Source organism: Ranitomeya imitator, chromosome 1, assembly GCF_032444005.1.
Source record: "Ranitomeya imitator isolate aRanImi1 chromosome 1, aRanImi1.pri, whole genome shotgun sequence".
Lineage (NCBI taxonomy): Eukaryota > Metazoa > Chordata > Amphibia > Anura > Dendrobatidae > Ranitomeya > Ranitomeya imitator.
Window position 1 is genome coordinate 1,243,820,298 of NC_091282.1, and position 24,061 is coordinate 1,243,844,358.

Below are 24,061 nucleotides of genomic sequence, written 5' to 3' on the forward strand. Positions count from 1 at the left end.
TAAGACTGCACTCGGGTGACATCTGAGTGCAGCCAGATTCTTACAGCGTCACAGTTAGGTATTCCCAAGTCTGGCGCTTTTTAAAGATAGTGCAGCTGATAAAAGAATGGTTATTTTTAAACTGTTCTGTACCAAGATCACCAGGGGCCTGACTACTAGCAGCCTTAACCATACCAGCAATGCAAAGGCACATGTCATAAAAGCACCTGACAGGTGGGCCGAATGCCTGGGTCCACAATGAGTGTCTGTGGGTATGACAACACTAGGGTTGAGCGAAACGGGTCGTTCATTTTCAAAAGTCGCCGACTTTTGGCAAAGTCGGGTTTCATGAAACCCGATCCGACCCCTGTGCGGGGTCGGCCATGCGGTACGCGACTTTCGCGCCAAAGTCGCGTTTCAATGACGCGAAAAGCGCCATTTCTCAGCCAATGAAGGTAAACGCAGAGTGTGGGCAGCGTGATGACATAGGTCCTGGTCCCCACCATCTTAGAGAAGGGCATTGCAGTGATTGGCTTGCTGTCTGCGGCGTCACAGGGGCTATAAAGGGGAGTTCCCGCCGACCGCCATGTTACTGCTGCTGATCTGAGCTTAGGGAGAGGTTGCTGCCGCTTCGTCAGAAGCAGGGATAGCGTTAGGCAGGGTCCATTAACCACCAAACCGCTTGTGCTGTAGCGATTTCCACTGCCCAACACCACCTTCGGTGTGCAGGGACAGTGGAAGCTACATTTTTTTTTTTTTCCCCCTCAGCGCTGTAGCTCATTGGGCTGCCCTAGAAGGCTCCCTGATAGCTGCATTGCTGTGTGTACGCCGCTGTACAAACCATCTGCTTTTTTCAAAGCACAAATCCTCTTGTTCCTTCCTTTCTGCACAGCTATCTTGTTTGTTTGTACACACTTTTTATTTAATTTGTGCATCAGTCCACTCCTTATTGCTGCCTGCCATACCTGGCTGAGATTACTGCAGGGAGATAGTAATTGAAGGACACTCCCTGTTTTTTTTTTTTTTTTTGTGGGAGATTAAGATTGACATTTCTGCTAGAGTGCCATCCCTGTCTGTGTCATCTCTCACTCAGTGGGCCATAGAAAGCCTATTTATTTTTTTGCTTGATTTGGGTTATAAAATCTACCTGAAAAAATCACTACATCAATCAGTGGGAGAAAAATATTGGCCTCAGGGCTTGTGTGCCACTCTTGACTCCTGTGTGCATCATCACTCACTCAGTGGGCCATAGAAAGCCTATTTATTTTTTTTTTTTTGCTTTATTTGGGTTCTAAATTCTACCTGAAAAAATCAATAAATCAATCAGTGGGAGATAAATATTGGCCTCTGGGCTTGTGTGCCACTCCTGACTCCTGTGTGCGTCATCTCTCACTCAGTGGGCCATAGAAAGCCTTTTTTTGTTTTATTTGTTTTCTAAATTCTCCCTGAAAAAATCATTTTATTTTCTTTGGTTTCTAAATTCTTCCTGAAAAAATCATTTTATTCTATTTTTTTTTTTCCTAAAGTCTCCCTGAAAAAAAAAAAAAAAAAAAACAAATAAGTGGGAGATTAATATTGCCCTTTCTGCTTGTGTGCCAGTCTTGACTCCTGGGTGTGCCATCTCTCTCTCTCTCTCCAATTGTGGGCCATAGAAAGCCTATTATTTTTTTTAGCTTGATTTGGGTTCCAAAATCTACCTGAAAAAATCACTACATCAATCAGTGGGAGATAAATATTGGCCTCTGGGATTGTGTGCCACTCCTGACTCCTGTGTGCGTCATCTCTCACTCAGTGGGCCATAGAAAGCCTTTTTTTGTTTTATTTGTTTTCTAAATTCTCCCTGAAAAAATCATTTTATTTTCTTTGGTTTCTAAATTCTTCCTGAAAAAATCATTTTATTCTATTTTTTTTTTCCTAAAGTCTCCCTGAAAAAAAACAAAAAAAAAAACAAATCAGTGGGAGATTAATATTGCCCTTTCTGCTTGTGTGCCAGTCTTGACTCCTGGGTGTGCCATCTCTCTCTCTCTCTCCAATTGTGGGCCATAGAAAGCCTATTATTTTTTTAGCTTGATTTGGGTTCCAAAATCTACCTGAAAAAATCACTACATCAATCAGTGGGAGATAAATATTGGCCTCTGGGCTTGTGTGCCACTCCTGACTCCTGTGTGCGTCATCTCTCACTCAGTGGGCCATAGAAAGCCTTTTTTTGTTTTATTTGTTTTCTAAATTCTCCCTGAAAAAATCATTTTATTTTATTTGGTTTCTAAATTCTTCCTGAAAAAATCATTTTATTCTATTATTTTTTTTCCTAAAGTCTCCCTTAAAAAAAAAAAAAATCAAATCAGTGGGAGATTAATATTTACATTTGTGCTTCAGTGACAGTCCTGCGTGTGTGGCATCTCTCTCATTTGTTGCCACCAACAACAGAGTGTGTAACATTGTGCCTGATTTTCGTTGTGGTCTCACTCACCTGTAAAGGGGTAGCTAAATCATACTGAAGTTATAGCTCACCGTGTAATTTGTGTGACAGCAACAAATACCGTTAGTTTGTTTACGTTTTTAAAACAATGAGGAAGTATGGTGGAAGAGGTCGTGGCCGGGGGCGTTCATTGTCAGCTGGTAATGAGGGTAGTGGTAGTGGTGGAGCATCAGCTGGTCGTGGGAAAAAAAATATTGCACCTAAGTCTGGAGCTGTGGAGCCAGGTTCGTCGTCTGGCTACACAAGGCCTCGAACGCTCCCTTTTCTGGGAGTAGGAAAACCGCTTTTAAAGCCGGAGCAGCAAGAGCAAGTTTTGGCTTATCTTGCTGACTCAGCCTCTAGCTCTTTTGCCTCCTCTCGTGAAACTGGTAAATGTCAAAGCAGCGCGTCGTTAGTGGATGTTCACGGTCAGGGACAAGTCGCTTCCTTGTCCTCTTCAGCAAAAACAACAACAGAGAAGAATGCAGCAGGCGACACAACGGGTTACTCCATGGAGCTCTTTACACATACCGTCCCTGGCTTAGAAAGTGAAGCAGTTAACAGTCCATGCCCATTACAAGTTGAATCTGACATGGAGTGCACTGATTCACAGCCACAGCCAGACTACTATGCTGGTCCTTTGACTCAGACCACAACATTGCCCTCGCAGGGTGCTGATCAAGAATCAGACCCTGATGAGACTATGTTGCCCCATCACGAACGCTATACCACCGACCGACACGGTGACACAGACGAAGATGCACACGAGCTACAAGAAGAGGTAATAGATGACCCAGTTCTTGACCCCGATTCGCAGCCATTGGGGGAACAGGGTGCAGGCGGCAGCAGTTCTGAAGCGGAGGAGGAGGGGCCGCAGCAGGCATCAACATCGCAACAGGTTCCATCTGCCGGGCCCGTATCTTGCCCAAAACGCGTGGCAAAGCCAAAACCTGTTGGAGGACAGCGTGGCCATCCGGTTAAAGCTCAGTCTGCAATGCCTGAAAAGGTATCCGATGCTAGAAAGAGTGCAGTCTGGCATTTTTTTAAACAACATCCAATTGATCAGCGCAAAGTCATCTGTCAAAAATGTTCAACTACCTTAAGCAGAGGACAGAATCTGAAAAGTCTCAATACAAGTTGCATGCATAGACATTTAACCACCATGCATTTGCAAGCCTGGACTAACTACCAAACGTCCCTTAAGGTTGTAGCACCCTCGGCCAATGAAGCTAGTCAGCAACGCAACATCCCTTCCGGCAGTGTAGGGCCACCATTTTCCGCACCACCTGCAGTATCTGTGCAGGTTTCTTTGCCAGGCCAAAGCAGTCAGGGTCAGGGAATCACCAGTTTCGTAGTAGGAAACACTGCATCTAGGACACCGGTGGCAACAATACCATCTCCCACCGTCTCTCAGTCTGCCATGTCCACCGGCACCCCCGCTAGTTCCACGATCTCCAGCTCTCCAGTCCAGCTCACCCTACATGAGACTATGGTTAGAAAAAGGAAGTACTTAGCCTCGCATCCGCGTACACAGGGTTTGAACGCACACATAGCTAGACTAATCTCGTTAGAGATGATGCCCTACCGGTTAGTTGAAAGCGAAGCTTTCAAAGCCCTGATGGACTACGCTGTACCACGCTACGAGCTACCCAGTCGACACTTTTTTTCCAGAAAAGCCATCCCAGCCCTCCACCAGCATGTTAAAGAGCGCATCGTCCATGCACTCAGGCAATCTGTGAGCACAAAGGTGCACCTGACAACAGATGCATGGACCAGTAGGCATGGCCAGGGACGTTACGTGTCCATCACGGCACACTGGGTAAATGTGGTGGATGCAGGGTCCACAGGGGACAGCAAGTTTGGGACAGTTCTGCCTAGCCCACGGTCTAGGAAACAATTGGCTGTAGCCGTTCGCACCCCCTCCTCCTCCTCTTCGTCCTCCTGCAGAAGCGAGAGCTCGTCCACAGACCGCAGTCGCACAACCACTCCATCCGCAGCTGCCACTGTTGCACACCAGGTCTCCCATTATGGGGCAGCTACTGGCAAACGTCAGCAGGCTGTATTGGCTATGAAGTGTTTGGGCGACAACAGACACACCGCGGAAGTTCTGTCCGAGTTCTTGCAGAAAGAAACGCAGTCGTGGCTGGGCACTGTAGATCTTGAGGCAGGCAAGGTAGTGAGTGATAACGGAAGGAATTTCATGGCTGCCATCTCCCTTTCCCAACTGAAACACATTCCTTGCCTGGCTCACACCTTAAACCTGGTGGTGCAGTGCTTCCTGAAAAGTTATCCGGGGTTATCCGACCTGCTCCTCAAAGTGCGTGGACTTTGCTCACATATCCGCCGTTCGCCCGTACACTCCAGCCGTATGCAGACCTATCAGCGTTCTTTGAACCTTCACCAGCATCGCCTAATCATAGACGTTGCAACAAGGTGGAACTCAACACTGCACATGCTTCAGAGACTGTGTGAACAGAGGCGGGCTGTTATGTTTTTGTGGGAGGATACACATACACGGGCAGGCAGTAGGATGGCAGACATGGAGTTGTCAGGTGTGCAGTGGTCGAAGATTCAAGACATGTGTCAAGTCCTTCAGTGTTTTGAGGAATGCACACGGCTGGTTAGTGCAGACAACGCCATAATAAGCATGAGCATCCCCCTAATGCGTCTGCTGATGCAAAGTTTGACGCACATAAAGGATCAGGCGTCTGCAGCTGAGGAAGAGGAAAGCCTTGATGACAGTCAGCCATTGTCTGGCCAGGGCAGTGTACAGGACGAGGTAGCGGGCGAAGAGGAGGAGGAGGACGAGGAGGATGATGGGGATGATTATATTTTTAATGAGGAAGCTTTTCCGGGGCCACTGGAAATTGGTGGCGCGGCAAGGCCGGGTTCTGGTTTTTTGAGGGACACAAGTGACGTGGATTTGCCTGAAACTGCCCCTCAACCAAGCACAACCGCAGATTTGAGAACTGGAACTTTGGCCCACATGGCGGATTATGCCTTACGTATCCTCAAAAGGGACACACGCATAACTAAAATGATGAATGATGACGATTACTGGTTGGCCTGCCTCCTTGATCCTCGCTATAAAGGCAAATTGCAAAATATAATGCCACATGAGAACTTGGAACTAATATTAGCAACCAAACAATCAACTCTTGTTGACCGTTTGCTTCTGGCATTCCCTGCACACAGCGCCCGTGATCGTTCTCACACGAGCTGCAGGGGCCAGCAGACCAGAGGAGTTAGAGGGGCAGAAATCAGAAGTGGCGTTGGCCAGAGGGGTTTTCTGACCAGGTTGTGGAGTGATTTTGCTATGACCGCAGACAGGACAGGTACTGCAGCATCAATTCAAAGTGACAGGAGACAACATTTGTCCAGTATGGTTACAAACTATTTTTCATCCCTTATCGATGTTCTCCCTCAACCGTCATTCCCATTTGATTACTGGGCATCAAAATTAGACACCTGGCCAGAATTGGCAGAATATGCATTGCAGGAGCTTGCTTGCCCGGCAGCTAGTGTCCTATCAGAAAGAGTATTCACTGCTGCAGGTTCAATACTAACAGAAAAAAGGACTCGTCTGGCTACCCAAAATGTAGATGATCTAACCTTCATTAAAATGAACCACAACTGGATTTCGAAATCTTTTGCCACACCTTGCCCGGCTGACACCTAGCTTTCCTATGAAAAGGTCTTGCCTGTGGACTATTCTGAATGCCTTTTCAAATCTCGTAATTTTCTGCACCTGATTGTCCAGCATACGACATGTTTACACCTCACTAAATGGCCAAACTCCCCACAAGGGGCCGTGGTATCGACACTTGGCGACAGCACCCGTGAGAGTGCAGTTTGTCTGAAGAGGTGGGTGAGCCCGCTTTTGGTCGACGGCACTGCCACTGGGTCCCTCCTAGTACAATAAAGTGTCTCTGGCGGTGGTGGTGCGCACCCAACGTCAGACACACCGTTGTAATAGGAGGGGCCCTGGGCCTGTACCGCCGGCCACAAGACAGTTTCCCCCCACCCCAGCTCAAACAGTGCTCTACCACTTGCGAAATTATCTCACAGCTCCACCAATGTTTAGTCTATGCGCTGACATCCTTCAATGCCTGCCACTGACAATACCATTGTATTGACATTTTTGTTATGTTAGGCCTTTGATGCCTGTCTGTGGTCACTCCTTCCACTAGGCCTCCACTGACCACACCACTGCTGCCCGTGTACCCCTGTAACCAATTTAAAATTGCCTACAGCCATGTGTTATTATTTTAGGCCTTCGATGCCTGTCTGCGGTGACTCCTTCCACTAGGCCTCCACTGACCACACCACTGCTGCCCGTGTACCCCTGTAACCAATTTAAAATTGCCTACAGCCATGTGTTATTATTTTAGGCCTTCGATGCCTGTCTGCGGTGACTCCTTCCACTAGGCCTCCACTGACCACACCACTGCTGCCCGTGTACCCCTGGAACCAATTTAAAATTGCCTACAGCCATGTGTTATTATTTTAGGCCTTCGATGCCTGTCTGCGGTCACTCCTTCCACTAGGCCTCCACTGACCACACCACTGCTGCCCGTGTACCCCTGTAACCAATTTTAAATTGCCTACAGCCATGTGTTATTATTTTAGGCCTTCGATGCCTGTCTGCGGTCACTCCTTCCACTAGGCCTCCACTGACCACACCACTGCTGCCCGTGTACCCCTGGAACCAATTTAAAATTGCCTACAGCCATGTGTTATTATTTTAGGCCTTCGATGCCTGTCTGCGGTCACTCCTTCCACTAGGCCTCCACTGACCACACCACTGCTGCCCGTGTACCCCTGGAACCAACATCGGAAAATATAAAAATAAGTATTTTGCTTATAAAAAAGAAAATACTGGAGAGATATCAAATGCAGACATTTTAACATTAAAAACAAACACATACAACAAAAATCTGGTACAGTACTAAAAATGGCCACCAGCTACAATAACTTTCTCCTGCAAGTAGTTAACTGAAAGGTTTTTTCAATTTTAAACACAGATATGGCATCCACCGAGTGCTGTCCTGTCGCGTCTTCTTTATATTATTGCCAAGAAGATGCAAAACAATGAAAATAATAAAATCATTATTTACCAAAAAAATAGAGTAAGTCAAAACCACATTGCAAATAAACATTCATTACAAATAAAGAAGCAGGGCGCGTCCGAGGGTGAGTATATACCTAATAAGAATATAATCACCCTCGGACGCGCCCTGCTTCTTTCCGACAGCCTTCCTTCCTAAGAATCAGCCCTTCCGTGGTATAGAGAGAGGGTTTGTTACACTCCAAGGTGTTCCCCAGGTTGCCTTTCTTGAGCTTCGATCTTCCGGCTCTCGTTTAGTAGTTGTTGGAAACTACGCTGCATTGGGCCTACAAATTGGGTATGGGGTGTAGAGAGATGGTGTGTTCCACTCCAAGGTGTTCCCCAGGTTGCCTTTCCTGAGCTTCGATCTTCCGGCTCTCGTTTAGTAGTTGTTGGAAACTACGCTGCATTAGGCCTACAAATTGGGTATGGGGTGTAGAGAGATGGTGTGTTCCACTGTAGAGAGATGGTGTGTTCCACTCCAAGGTGTTCCCCAGGTTTCCTCGCCAATGCTTCGATCATCATGCTCTCGTTTAGTAGTTGTTGGAAACTACGCTGCATTAGGCCTACAAATTGGGTATGGGGTGTAGAGAGATGGTGTGTTACACTCCAAGGTGTTCCCCAGGTTTCCTCTCCATTGCTTCGATCTTCATGCTCACGTTTAGTAGTTGTTGGAAACTACGCTGCATAGGCCTACAAATTGGGTATGGGGTGTAGAGAGATGGTGTGTTACACTCCAAGGTGTTCCCCAGGTTTCCTCTCCATTGCTTCGATCTTCCGGCTCTCGTTTAGTAGTTGTTGGAAACTATGCTGCATTAGGCCTACAAATTGGGTATGGGGCGTAGAGAGATGGTGTGTTACACTCCAAGGTGTTCCCCAGGTTTCCTCTCCATTGCTTCGATCTTCCGGCTCTCGTTTAGTAGTTGTTGGAAACTACGCTGCCTTAGGCCTACAAATTGGGTATGGGGTGTAGAGAGATGGTGTGTTCCACTCCAAGGTGTTACCCAGGTTGCCTTCCCTGAGCTTCGATCTTCCGGCTCTCGTTTAGTAGTTGTTGGAAACTACGCTGCATTAGGCCTACAAATTGGGTATGGGGTGTAGAGAGATGGTGTGTTCCACTGTAGAGAGATGGTGTGTTCCACTCCAAGGTGTTCCCCAGGTTTCCTCGCCAATGCTTCGATCATCATGCTCTCGTTTAGTAGTTGTTGGAAACTACGCTGCATTAGGCCTACAAATTGGGTATGGGGTGTAGAGAGATGGTGTGTTCCACTCCAAGGTGTTCCCCAGGTTTCCTCTCCATTGCTTCGATCTTCATGCTCTCGTTTAGTAGTTGCTGGAAACTACGCTGCATTAGGCCTACAAATTGGGTATGGGGTGTAGAGAGATGGTGTGTTACACTCCAAGGTGTTCCCCAGGTTTCCTCTCCATTGCTTCGATCTTCCGGCTCTCGTTTAGTAGTTGTTGGAAACTACGCTGCATTAGGCCTACAAATTGGGTATGGGGTGTAGAGAGATGGTGTGTTACACTCCAAGGTGTTCCCCAGGTTTCCTCTCCATTGCTTCGATCTTCCGGCTCTCGTTTAGTAGTTGTTGGAAACTACGCTGCATTAGGCCTACAAATTGGGTATGGGGTGTAGAGAGATGGTGTGTTCCACTCCAAGGTGTTCCCCAGGTTGCCTTTCCTGAGCTTCGATCTTCCGGCTCTCGTTTAGTAGTTGTTGGAAACTACGCTGCATTAGGCCTACAAATTGGGTATGGGGTGTAGAGAGATGGTGTGTTCCACTGTAGAGAGATGGTGTGTTCCACTCCAAGGTGTTCCCCAGGTTTCCTCGCCAATGCTTCGATCATCATGCTCTCGTTTAGTAGTTGTTGGAAACTACGCTGCATTAGGCCTACAAATTGGGTATGGGGTGTAGAGAGATGGTGTGTTCCACTCCAAGGTGTTCCCCAGGTTTCCTCTCCATTGCTTCGATCTTCATGCTCTCGTTTAGTAGTTGTTGGAAACTACGCTGCATTAGGCCTACAAATTGGGTATGGGGTGTAGAGAGATGGTGTGTTACACTCCAAGGTGTTCCCCAGGTTTCCTCTCCATTGCTTCGATCTTCCGGCTCTCGTTTAGTAGTTGTTGGAAACTACGCTGCATTAGGCCTACAAATTGGGTATGGGGTGTAGAGAGATGGTGTGTTCCACTCCAAGGTGTGCCCCAGGTTTCCTCTCCATTGCTTCGATCTTCATGCTCTCGTTTAGTAGTTGTTGGAAACTACGCTGCATTAGGCCTACAAATTGGGTATGGGGTGTAGAGAGATGGTGTGTTACACTCCAAGGTCTTCCCCAGGTTTCCTCTCCATTGCTTCGATCTTCCGGCTCTCGTTTAGTAGTTGTTGGAAACTACGCTGCATTAGGCCTACAAATTGGGTATGGGGTGTAGAGAGATGGTGTGTTACACTCCAAGGTGTTCCCCAGGTTTCCTCTCCATTGCTTCGATCTTCCGGCTCTCGTTTAGTAGTTGTTGGAAACTATGCTGCATTAGGCCTACAAATTGGGTATGGGGTGTAGAGAGATGGTGTGTTCCACTCCAAGGTGTTCCCCAGGTTGCCTTTCCTGAGCTTCGATCTTCCGGCTCTCGTTTAGTAGTTGTTGGAAACTACGCTGCATTAGGCCTACAAATTGGGTATGGGGTGTAGAGAGATGGTGTGTTCCACTGTAGAGAGATGGTGTGTTCCACTCCAAGGTGTTCCCCAGGTTTCCTTGCCAATGCTTCGATCATCATGCTCTCATTTAGTAGTTGTTGGAAACTACGCTGCATTAGGCCTACAAATTGGGTATGGGGTGTAGAGAGATGGTGTGTTCCACTCCAAGGTGTTCCCCAGGTTTCCTCTCCATTGCTTCGATCTTCATGCTCTCGTTTAGTAGTTGTTGGAAACTACGCTGCATTAGGCCTACAAATTGGGTATGGGGTGTAGAGAGATGGTGTGTTACACTCCAAGGTGTTCCCCAGGTTTCCTCTCCATTGCTTCGATCTTCCGGCTCTCGTTTAGTAGTTGTTGGAAACTACGCTGCATTAGGCCTACAAATTGGGTATGGGGTGTAGAGAGATGGTGTGTTACACTCCAAGGTGTTCCCCAGGTTTCCTCTCCATTGCTTCGATCTTCCGGCTCTCGTTTAGTAGTTGTTGGAAACTACGCTGCATTAGGCCTACAAATTGGGTATGTGGTGTAGAGAGATGGTGTGTTACACTCCAAGGTGTTCCCCAGGTTTCCTCTCCATTGCTTCGATCTTCCGGCTCTCGTTTAGTAGTTGTTGGAAACTACGCTGCATTAGGCCTACAAATTGGGTATGGGGTGTAGAGAGATGGTGTGTTACACTCCAAGGTGTTCCCCAGGTTTCCTCTCCATTGCTTCGATCTTCCGGCTCTCGTTTAGTAGTTGTTGGAAACTACGCTGCATTAGGCCTACAAATTGGGTTTGGGGTGTAGAGAGATGGTGTGTTACACTCCAAGGTGTTCCCCAGGTTTCCTCTCCATTGCTTCGATCTTCCGGCTCTCGTTTAGTAGTTGTTGGAAACTACGCTGCATTAGGCCTACAAATTGGGTATGGGGTGTAGAGAGATGGTGTGTTCCACTCCAAGGTGTTCCCCAGGTTGCCTTTCCTGAGCTTCGATCTTCCGGCTCTCGTTTAGTAGTTGTTGGAAACTACGCTGCATTAGGCCTACAAATTGCGTATGGGGTGTAGAGAGATGGTGTGTTCCACTGTAGAGAGATGGTGTGTTCCACTCCAAGGTGTTCCCCAGGTTTCCTCGCCAATGCTTCGATCATCATGCTCTCGTTTAGTAGTTGTTGGAAACTACGCTGCATTAGGCCTACAAATTGGGTATGGGGTGTAGAGAGATGGTGTGTTCCACTCCAAGGTGTTCCCCAGGTTTCCTCTCCATTGCTTCGATCTTCCGGCTCTCGTTTAGTAGTTGTTGGAAACTACGCTGCATTAGGCCTACAAATTGGGTATGGGGTGTAGAGAGATGGTATGTTACACTCCAAGGTGTTCCCCAGGTTTCCTCTCCATTGCTTCGATCTTCCGGCTCTCGTTTAGTAGTTGTTGGAAACTACGCTGCATTAGGCCTACAAATTGGGTATGGGGTGTAGAGAGATGGTGTGTTACACTCCAAGGTGTTCCCCAGGTTTCCTCACCATTGCTTCGATCTTCCGGCTCTCGTTTAGTAGTTGTTGGAAACTACGCTGCATTAGGCCTACAAATTGGGTATGGGGTGTAGAGAGATGGTGTGTTCCACTCCAAGGTGTTCCCCAGGTTTCCTCTCCATTGCTTCGATCTTCCGGCTCTCGTTTAGTAGTTGTTGGAAACTACGCTGCATTAGGCCTACAAATTGGGTATGGGTTGTAGAGAGATGGTGTGTTACACTCCAAGGTGTTCCCCAGGTTTCCTCTCCATTGCTTCGATCTTCCGGCTCTCGTTTAGTAGTTGTTGGAAACTACGCTGCATTGGGCCTACAAATTTGGTATGGGGTGTAGAGAGATGGTGTGTTCCACTGTAGAGAGATGGTGTGTTCCACTCCAAGGTGTTCCCCAGGTTTCCTCGCCAATGCTTCGATCATCATGCTCTCGTTTAGTAGTTGTTGGAAACTACGCTGCATTAGGCCTACAAATTGGGTATGGGGTGTAGAGAGATGGTGTGTTCCACTCCAAGGTGTTCCCCAGGTTTCCTCTCCATTGCTTCGATCTTCATGCTCTCGTTTAGTAGTTGTTGGAAACTACGCTGCATTAGGCCTACAAATTGGGTATGGGGTGTAGAGAGATGGTGTTTTACACTCCAAGGTGTTCCCCAGGTTTCCTCTCCATTGCTTCGATCTTCCGGCTCTCGTTTAGTAGTTGTTGGAAACTACGCTGCATTAGGCCTACAAATTGGGTATGGGGTGTAGAGAGATGGTGTGTTACACTCCAAGGTGTTCCCCAGGTTTCCTCTCCATTGCTTCGATCTTCCGGCTCTCGTTTAGTAGTTGTTGGAAACTACGCTGCATTAGGCCTACAAATTGGGTATGGGGTGTAGAGAGATGGTGTGTTACACTCCAAGGTGTTCCCCAGGTTTCCTCTCCATTGCTTCGATCTTCCGGCTCTCGTTTAGTAGTTGTTGGAAACTACGCTGCATTGGGCCTACAAATTGGGTATGGGGTGTAGAGAGATGGTGTGTTCCACTCCAAGGTGTTCTCCAGGTTGCCTTTCCTGAGCTTCGATCTTCCGGCTCTCGTTTAGTAGTTGTTGGAAACTACGCTGCATTAGGCCTACAAATTGGGTATGGGGTGTAGAGAGATGGTGTGTTCCACTGTAGAGAGATGGTGTGTTCCACTCCAAGGTGTTCCCCAGGTTTCCTCGCCAATGCTTCGATCATCATGCTCTCGTTTAGTAGTTGTTGGAAACTACGCTGCATTAGGCCTACAAATTGGGTATGGGGTGTAGAGAGATGGTGTGTTCCACTCCAAGGTGTTCCCCAGGTTGCCTTTCCTGAGCTTCGATCTTCCGGCTCTCGTTTAGTAGTTGTTGGAAACTACGCTGCATTAGGCCTACAAATTGGGTATGGGGTGTAGAGAGATGGTGTGTTCCACTGTAGAGAGATGGTGTGTTCCACTCCAAGGTGTTCCCCAGGTTTCCTTGCCAATGCTTCGATCATCATGCTCTCATTTAGTAGTTGTTGGAAACTACGCTGCATTAGGCCTACAAATTGGGTATGGGGTGTAGAGAGATGGTGTGTTCCACTCCAAGGTGTTCCCCAGGTTTCCTCTCCATTGCTTCGATCTTCATGCTCTCGTTTAGTAGTTGTTGGAAACTACGCTGCATTAGGCCTACAAATTGGGTATGGGGTGTAGAGAGATGGTGTGTTACACTCCAAGGTGTTCCCCAGGTTTCCTCTCCATTGCTTCGATCTTCCGGCTCTCGTTTAGTAGTTGTTGGAAACTACGCTGCATTAGGCCTACAAATTGGGTATGGGGTGTAGAGAGATGGTGTGTTACACTCCAAGGTGTTCCCCAGGTTTCCTCTCCATTGCTTCGATCTTCCGGCTCTCGTTTAGTAGTTGTTGGAAACTACGCTGCATTAGGCCTACAAATTGGGTATGGGGTGTAGAGAGATGGTGTGTTACACTCCAAGGTGTTCCCCAGGTTTCCTCTCCATTGCTTCGATCTTCCGGCTCTCGTTTAGTAGTTGTTGGAAACTACGCTGCATTAGGCCTACAAATTGGGTATGGGGTGTAGAGAGATGGTGTGTTACACTCCAAGGTGTTCCCCAGGTTTCCTCTCCATTGCTTCGATCTTCCGGCTCTCGTTTAGTAGTTGTTGGAAACTACGCTGCATTAGGCCTACAAATTGGGTATGGGGTGTAGAGAGATGGTGTGCTACACTCCAAGGTGTTCCCCAGGTTTCCTCTCCATTGCTTCGATCTTCCGGCTCTCGTTTAGTAGTTGTTGGAAACTACGCTGCATTAGGCCTACAAATTGGGTATGGGGTGTAGAGAGATGGTGTGTTCCACTCCAAGGTGTTCCCCAGGTTGCCTTTCCTGAGCTTCGATCTTCCGGCTCTCGTTTAGTAGTTGTTGGAATCTACGCTGCATTAGGCCTACAAATTGGGTATGGGGTGTAGAGAGATGGTGTGTTCCACTGTAGAGAGATGGTGTGTTCCACTCCAAGGTGTTCCCCAGGTTTCCTCGCCAATGCTTCGATCATCATGCTCTCGTTTAGTAGTTGTTGGAAACTACGCTGCATTAGGCCTACAAATTGGGTATGGGGTGTAGAGAGATGGTGTGTTCCACTCCAAGGTGTTCCCCAGGTTTCCTCTCCATTGCTTCGATCTTCCGGCTCTCGTTTAGTAGTTGTTGGAAACTACGCTGCATTAGGCCTACAAATTGGGTATGGGGTGTAGAGAGATGGTATGTTACACTCCAAGGTGTTCCCCAGGTTTCCTCTCCATTGCTTCGATCTTCCGGCTCTCGTTTAGTAGTTGTTGGAAACTACGCTGCATTAGGCCTACAAATTGGGTATGGGGTGTAGAGAGATGGTGTGTTACACTCCAAGGTGTTCCCCAGGTTTCCTCTCCATTGCTTCGATCTTCCGGCTCTCGTTTAGTAGTTGTTGGAAACTACGCTGCATTAGGCCTACAAATTGGGTATGGGGTGTAGAGAGATGGTGTGTTCCACTCCAAGGTGTTCCCCAGGTTTCCTCTCCATTGCTTCGATCTTCCGGCTCTCGTTTAGTAGTTGTTGGAAACTACGCTGCATTAGGCCTACAAATTGGGTATGGGGTGTAGAGAGATGGTGTGTTACACTCCAAGGTGTTCCCCAGGTTTCCTCTCCATTGCTTCGATCTTCCGGCTCTCGTTTAGTAGTTGTTGGAAACTACGCTGCATTGGGCCTACAAATTTGGTATGGGGTGTAGAGAGATGGTGTGTTCCACTGTAGAGAGATGGTGTGTTCCACTCCAAGGTGTTCCCCAGGTTTCCTCGCCAATGCTTCGATCATCATGCTCTCGTTTAGTAGTTGTTGGAAACTACGCTGCATTAGGCCTACAAATTGGGTATGGGGTGTAGAGAGATGGTGTGTTCCACTCCAAGGTGTTCCCCAGGTTTCCTCTCCATTGCTTCGATCTTCATGCTCTCGTTTAGTAGTTGTTGGAAACTACGCTGCATTAGGCCTACAAATTGGGTATGGGGTGTAGAGAGATGGTGTTTTACACTCCAAGGTGTTCCCCAGGTTTCCTCTCCATTGCTTCGATCTTCCGGCTCTCGTTTAGTAGTTGTTGGAAACTACGCTGCATTAGGCCTACAAATTGGGTATGGGGTGTAGAGAGATGGTGTGTTACACTCCAAGGTGTTCCCCAGGTTTCCTCTCCATTGCTTCGATCTTCCGGCTCTCGTTTAGTAGTTGTTGGAAACTACGCTGCATTAGGCCTACAAATTGGGTATGGGGTGTAGAGAGATGGTGTGTTACACTCCAAGGTGTTCCCCAGGTTTCCTCTCCATTGCTTCGATCTTCCGGCTCTCGTTTAGTAGTTGTTGGAAACTACGCTGCATTGGGCCTACAAATTGGGTATGGGGTGTAGAGAGATGGTGTGTTCCACTCCAAGGTGTTCTCCAGGTTGCCTTTCCTGAGCTTCGATCTTCCGGCTCTCGTTTAGTAGTTGTTGGAAACTACGCTGCATTAGGCCTACAAATTGGGTATGGGGTGTAGAGAGATGGTGTGTTCCACTGTAGAGAGATGGTGTGTTCCACTCCAAGGTGTTCCCCAGGTTTCCTCGCCAATGCTTCGATCATCATGCTCTCGTTTAGTAGTTGTTGGAAACTACGCTGCATTAGGCCTACAAATTGGGTATGGGGTGTAGAGAGATGGTGTGTTCCACTCCAAGGTGTTCCCCAGGTTTCCTCGCCAATGCTTCGATCATCATGCTCTCGTTTAGTAGTTGTTGGAGACTACGCTGCATTAGACCTACAAATTGGGTATGGGGTGTAGAGAGATGGTGTGTTCCACTCCAAGGTGTTCTCCAGGTTGCCTTTACTGAACTTCTATCTTCAGGCTCTCATTAAATTGTGGTTAAACGGAACAACTGCATTTGGCGTACTAGTTGGTTTGGGGCCTACTATCGGTGTCTGCCGCTCCTTGCTGTTCTCCTAGTTTCCTGTCCTGAAATTGGGTATGGGGTGTAGAGAGATGGTGTGTTACACTCCAAGGTGTTCCCCAGGTTTCCTCTCCATTGCTTCGATCTTCCGGCTCTCGTTTAGTAGTTGTTGGAAACTACGCTGCATTAGGCCTACAAATTGGGTATGGGGTGTAGAGAGATGGTGTGTTACACTCCAAGGTGTTCCCCAGGTTTCCTCTCCATTGCTTCGATCTTCCGGCTCTCGTTTAGTAGTTGTTGGAAACTACGCTGCATTAGGCCTACAAATTGGGTATGGGGTGTAGAGAGATGGTGTGTTCCACTCCAAGGTGTTCCCCAGGTTGCCTTTCCTGAGCTTCGATCTTCCGGCTCTCGTTTAGTAGTTGTTGGAAACTACGCTGCATTAGGCCTACAAATTGGGTATGGGGTGTAGAGAGATGGTGTGTTCCACTGTAGAGAGATGGTGTGTTCCACTCCAAGGTGTTCCCCAGGTTTCCTCGCCAATGCTTCGATCATCATGCTCTCGTTTAGTAGTTGTTGGAAACTACGCTGCATTAGGCCTACAAATTGGGTATGGGGTGTAGAGAGATGGTGTGTTCCACTCCAAGGTGTTCCCCAGGTTTCCTCTCCATTGCTTCGATCTTCATGCTCTCGTTTAGTAGTTGTTGGAAACTACGCTGCATTAGGCCTACAAATTGGGTATGGGGTGTAGAGAGATGGTGTTTTACACTCCAAGGTGTTCCCCAGGTTTCCTCTCCATTGCTTCGATCTTCCGGCTCTCGTTTAGTAGTTGTTGGAAACTACGCTGCATTAGGCCTACAAATTGGGTATGGGGTGTAGAGAGATGGTGTGTTACACTCCAAGGTGTTCCCCAGGTTTCCTCTCCATTGCTTCGATCTTCCGGCTCTCGTTTAGTAGTTGTTGGAAACTACGCTGCATTAGGCCTACAAATTGGGTATGGGGTGTAGAGAGATGGTGTGTTACACTCCAAGGTGTTCCCCAGGTTTCCTCTCCATTGCTTCGATCTTCCGGCTCTCGTTTAGTAGTTGTTGGAAACTACGCTGCATTGGGCCTACAAATTGGGTATGGGGTGTAGAGAGATGGTGTGTTCCACTCCAAGGTGTTCTCCAGGTTGCCTTTCCTGAGCTTCGATCTTCCGGCTCTCGTTTAGTAGTTGTTGGAAACTACGCTGCATTAGGCCTACAAATTGGGTATGGGGTGTAGAGAGATGGTGTGTTCCACTGTAGAGAGATGGTGTGTTCCACTCCAAGGTGTTCCCCAGGTTTCCTCGCCAATGCTTCGATCATCATACTCTCGTTTAGTAGTTGTTGGAGACTACGCTGCATTAGGCCTACAAATTGGGTATGGGGTGTAGAGAGATGGTGTGTTCCACTCCAAGGTGTTCCCCAGGTTTCCTCGCCAATGCTTCGATCATCATGCTCTCGTTTAGTATTTGTTGGAGACTACGCTGCATTAGACCTACAAATTGGGTATGGGGTGTAGAGAGATGGTGTGTTCCACTCCAAGGTGTTCTCCAGGTTGCCTTTCCTGAACTTCTATCTTCAGGCTCTCATTAAATTGTGGTTAAACGGAACAACTGCATTTGGCGTACTAGTTGGTTTGGGGCCTACTATCGGTGTCTGCCGCTCCTTGCTGTTCTCCTGGTTTCCTGTCCTGAAATTCCGTTTTCAGGCGCTCGTTAAGTAGTTGTTAATGTTAGACTGCATTTGGCCTACTAGTTGGGTTGGGGCCTACTATCGGTGTCTGCCACTCCTTGCTGTTCTCCTCCACTGAACAAAGCTGTGCCGCCTGTTTACTACTGTTGCCAATTTTAAACTGCATTTCGACTACTTACTGATTTGGGTCTACTCTCTGTGTCAGCCTCTCATTCCAGTTGTCCTCCACTGCAATGCCCCCTGATTAGTCCTGTGTTGCCAATTTTGAACTGCATTTAGCCCACTTTATTCTTTGGGCCTATATCTGTGTTTCCTCCTCATCCTGCCCATTGCCCAGCCAGTGATAGATGAGTCTGCTGGTACATTGACCCATAACGCAACATTTCCCGTGCACGCTACACTGCAAGATTGTGACCCTGCTGAAAGTCAGGTCCCCCTTCCCGCATACCATACCACCTTACATGGGGACAAACAGGAAGGTGCAGATGAAAGTGCAGGTTCCTTCATCAGGTGGGGGGAGGAATACTAGTTGGCGACGTCACTGGCACAGGGCCTCTCATGGTACGCAAAAGTGTTGCTGCCGGTGGGAGGCGCCCCCGCCGTGCAAACACACCGCTGTACTTTGAGGGGCCCTGTGCCAGTGCCAATGCCAACGAGTGGGCCCCCCCTGCTTGCTCAGGTTCACAGCACTTGCAAAGTTGAAATACTTACCTCTCCCTGCTCCACTGCCGTGACGTGGTCCAGATTTCCTGGGCCCACTAATTACTTGAACCAGCCCTACCCACCACAACTTTAACCAAATGACCCCCAATTTCAAATGCCTTCCAATTATTATAAGGTAAATTACGCTTGACAAGCTTCATTAAGAAGAATGGATGGTTTTGACATTAAAATGGGCACTCTAGGTGTTTTCCTGGCCCCCACTCACTGCCGACTATGCTGCCCCATTGACTTGCATTGGGTTTCGTGTTTCGGTCGATCCCGACTTTACGTCATAATCGGCCGATTTCACTCGACCCGACTTTTGAGATAGTCGGGTTTCGCGAAACCCGGCTCGACTCTAAAAAGGTCAAGGTCGCTCAACTCTAGACAACACTGCTTCATCCCCTGTACTATATGCTTGCCAATCCCCTTTCCATGACACAGATACGGATACCTCCCGCCCTGCACCTGTCATTGCACATTCACAAACAGCATCAGCAGCCACGTCCAATTCCCAAGGCAGGGTTCAGCCGTCCCTACCCCAGGCCTTGGAACACAAGCAATAACATTGCTCACCCCACCCACTGGCCCACTCAATAAACAGGCACTTTTTCAAACTGCATGCTCTGGAAATGTTGCCATTTAGGAGTATGGACACTGATTTTTTTTTGCAACCTCTTGACAGCAGGCATCCCTCAGTACTTAGTCACCAGACACCATTATTTTTCCTGGTGTGCTATTTTAGCCTTCCGCCAGCAATTGTTCCATAAGATCACCTGGGCCTGACCAATGCATTTACTGGTAAAGGTCACTTATTAACGAACCTGTGGACAAGTGCTACCTTTCTCACGACAGGTCACTGGGTAAACCTAGTGGAGGCCAGAACTGGCTTGGAAACTGTGATGACAAACATTTTACCAACGCTGCGGATTTCGAGCCCTACTTCCATGAAGATTTCTTACATCAGTTCTTTCACCACCTCTTCCTCATCAACCTCCATCTTATAATTGTCATACAAATCAGTCGCAATCTGGAAGCACTGCAGCGGTGAAGTGGTAACAGGCTCGATGAAACGAATTTATTTAGGTGACCAACAGCAGACCTCCGCAAAGTTGTTGAAAGGTATTGCAGACCAGACAGATTTGTGGCTCTCACCGCTCGACCTTCATCCAGTCATGGTCGAGTGTAATAATTGCTGTAATGGTCATATGTGATAATTGCTGTAAGCTGGTAGCAGCTCTGAAGCTTGGAAAGCTCATAAAACACATACCATGCCTAGCCCACATACTCGAATTAGCACCAAAAAACGTCGATCACACAAAAAAGTCTGGTTTAAAATTAATTTCCCTCTCCTCTGATATGATCTAGCATGTCAGAGAAGAGAGAAATGGAGTAGACCTTTGTGATAAACGCTATTACAGTGATCAAAATAAAACAGTAGTAAATCAAATCCCCTTTTGTCACCCACCTATTTAGATAAAAATTATAAAATACAAAATTTTAATATTTTCCATTCTTTGCAGTTAGGGTTCAGGTAAGGGTTAGGGTTGTGTTAGGGTTATGTTAGGATTGTGTTATGGTTAAGGTACCTTCACACATAACGATATTGTTAACGATATCGTTGCTATTTGTGACGTAGCAACGATATCGTTAATGAAATCGTTATGTGTGACAGCGACCAACGATCAGGCCCCTGCTGGGAGATCGTTGGTCGCTGAATAAAGTCCAGAACTTTATTTAGTCGCTGGACTCCCTGGAGACATCGCTGGATCGGCGTGTGTGACACCGATCCAGCGATGTCTTCACTGGTAACCAGGGTAAACATCGGGTAACTAAGCGCAGGGCCGCGCTTAGTAACCCGATGTTTACCCTGGTTACCATGCTAAAAGTAAAAAAAAAACAAACAGTACATACTTACCTACAGCTGTCTGTCCTCCAGCGCTGCGCTCTGCACTCCTCCTGTACTGGCTGTGAGCCGGAAAGCAGAGCGGTGACGTCACCGCTCTGCTTTCCGGCTCCCAGACAGTACAGGAGGAGAGCAGAGAAGCAGAGCGCAGCGCTGGAGGACAGACGGCTGTAGGTAAGTATGTACTGTTTGTTTTTTTTTACTTTTAGCATGGTAACCAGGGTAAACATCGGGTTACTAAGCGCGGCCCTGCGCTTAGTTACCCGATGTTTACCCTGGTTACCGGCATCGTTGGTCGCTGGAGAGCGGTCTGTGTGACAGCTCTCCAGCGACCAAACAGCGACGCTGCAGCGATTCGGATCGTTGTCGGTATCGCTGCAGCGTCGCTAAATGTGAAAGGGCCTTTAGGGTTTTAGCTAGGGTTGTATTAGGATTAGTGTTGGGGTTAAGGTTGTGTTAGGGTTAGGGTTATGGCTAGGGATAGGGTTGTGATTAGGGTTGTGTTAGGGTTAGGGTTGTGTTAGGATTAGGGTTGGGGTTAGGGTTGTGTTAGGTTTGAAGTTATAATTCATTTTTTTTCAAAAATAAAACAAAAAAATGATGATATGATGGTTAGTAGGGTTGAGCGACATTTTTTTATAGGATCGGATCGGGTTTCACGAAACCCGACTTTTTCAAAAGTTAGGTCGAGTGAAATCGACCGATCCTATAGAAAAGTCGAGGTCGGGGTCGGCCGAAACACGAAAGCCAATGCAGTGCATTGGGTCTCTAATGGTTCCCAGGGTCTGAAGGAGAGGAAACTCTCCTTCAGGCCCTGGGATCTATATTTAAGTGTAAAGTAAAGAATCAAAATAAAAAATATTGATATACTTACCCTCAGACGCGCCCTGGTTCTCGCCGGCAGCCTTCCTTCCTAAGAATGAGCGCCTGAAGGACCTTCGATGACGTCGTGGCTTGTGATTGGTCGCGTGAGCTGTCACATGGGCGTCACGCGACCAATCACAAGCCGCGACGTCATCTAAGGCCCTTCAGGCGCTGATTCTTAGGAAGGTAGGCTGCGGGTTAGAACCAGGGCGCGTCCGAGGGTGAGTATATACCTATTAGAAATATACTCACCCTCGGACGAGCCCTCGGACGCTTCCTTCCTAAGAATTAGCGCCTGAAGGACCTTAGATGACGTTGCGGCTTGTGATTGGTCGTGTGACCGCCCATGTGACCGCTCACGCGACCAATCACAAGCCGCGACGTTATCGAAGGCCCTTCAGGCGCTCATTCTTAGGAAGGAAGGCTGCTGGCGAGAACCAGCGCGCATCCGAGGGTGAGTATATCAATATTTTTTTATTTTTATTCTTTATTTTACACTTAAATATGAATTCTGATACCGATTCCCGATATCTTAAACATATCGGAACTCGGTATCAGAATTCCGATTCCAGATCAGAAGATCGCCGACCTCATGGCCGACCCCACACAGGGGTCGGGTCGGGTTTCATGAAACCCGACTTTGCCAAAAGTCGGCGACTTCTGAATCTGGCCGACCCGTTTCGCTCAACCCTAATGGTTAGTATTCAGCACAAGTGCTCGCTACACAAGTTTACATTGTGCACTCGAGTTTGCATAGAGTATCGCTGATCCCTGCATTTTTTTGTGTCTAACAGCTGTGAAAAATGTGGGCACGGGACATTTGGTACATACCCAAGCACCCAATGCAAACAGAAGTAGCAAGCACTTGCGCTCAACACTAAAGATGACTTATTCAATATGACAATCTGATGTTATCAAATTCTGTGTTGTAGTTGTGGGTTCATAATGCTCACTATATCCTTGGATAAAATCCTTGAGGAGTGTGGTTTCCAAAATGAGGTCACTTGTGGGGGTTTCTCACTGTTTAGGTACATTAGGTACATTAGGGGCTCTACAAAAACGACATGGCATCCACTTTTGATTCCAGCCAATTTTTCGTTCAAAAAGTCAAATAATGCTCTTTCCCTTCCAAGACCTGCCAGTTGATTTATCCACATATGGGGTATCAGCGTGCTCAGGAGAAATTGCACAAAAAGTTTGTGGTACATTTTCTCATGTTACCTTTGTAAAAATAAAAACGTTTGAGTCTAGAGTAATTTTTTAGTCAAAAAAGTTAAATGTTCGTTTTTTTCTTCCACATTGCTTCAATTCTCGTGAAGCAACTGAAGGGTTAATAAGCTTCCCGAATGTGGTTTTTAACACCTTGAAAGGTGCATATTTTAGAATGGTGTCACTTTTGGCTTTTTTTTGTCATATAGACCCCTCAAAGGGACTTCAAATGTGACGTGGTATGTAAAAAAATGTTTTTGTTAATTTTGTTGGAAAAATGAGAAATCGGTAGTCAACTTTTAAGTTTTAACTTTTAAAAAAAAAAATCATGTCCCCAAACTTTTCTGATGAAAAGTAGACACATTCGAAATGTCATTTATTTTTTACAGGACATCTATTTGTGGTTCGTGTGCCATCCATTTTTGTCTTGCACCCATTGATTTGCATTGGTGAGTCGCATCCAAAATATGCAGTCAATAGTAGGATGCTGCAATTTTTCCTGAGACCAATTAGACCCTTTGCGAAACCTGTGTTTGGCGCCCACTCAGATGTGTTTCACACATACCCTGTGCTAAACCCTTCAGTACACCTCTGCATACAGTGTCCTCCTTTATTATCTACTAGCTGAAGAGCCCGGCGTTGCCTGGGCATAGTAAATATCTGTGGTTAGTTATAGCACCTCACTTCTCTTATTTTCCCATCACGCCTCTCATTTTCCCAATCACATCTTTCATTTTCCCCCTCACATCTCTCATTTTCTCCCTCACACCTCTCATTTTCTCCCTCACTCCTCTCATCCCCCCCTAACACTTGTCATTTCAACCTCACATCTGTCATTTTCTGATCACTCCACTATTTTTCCTCACTCCTCTCATTTTGCACTCACACCTTTTCATTTTCACCTCACACCTCTCATTTTCACCTCATCACCTCAGTATATACATGTTTGTCATCTCCCTTATATATAGTATAAATCTGTATGTCATCTCCTGTATATAGTATATACCTGTATGTCATCTCCCCTGTATATAGTATATACCTGCTGTGTGTCATCTCCCCTATATATAGTATATACCTGAATGTCATCTCCTTCTATATATAGTATATACCTGTATGTCATCTCCTCCTGTATATAGTATATACCTGTGTGTCATCTCCCCTGTATATAGTATATATCTGAGTGCCATCTCCTCCTGCATATAGTATATACCTGCATGTCATCTTCTATATATAGCATATACCTGTATGTCATCTCCTCCTGTATATAGTATATACCTGTGTGTCATCTCCCATGTATATAGTATATATCTGAGTGTCATCTCCTCCTGCATATAGTATATACCTGCATGTCATCTTCTATATATAGCATATACCTGTATGTCATCTCCTCCTGTATATAGTATATACCTGTATGTCATCTCCTCCTGTATATATGTACCTATATGTCATCTCCTCCTCTATATAGTATATACCTGTGTGTCATCTCTCCTGTATATAGTATATATCTGTGTGTCAT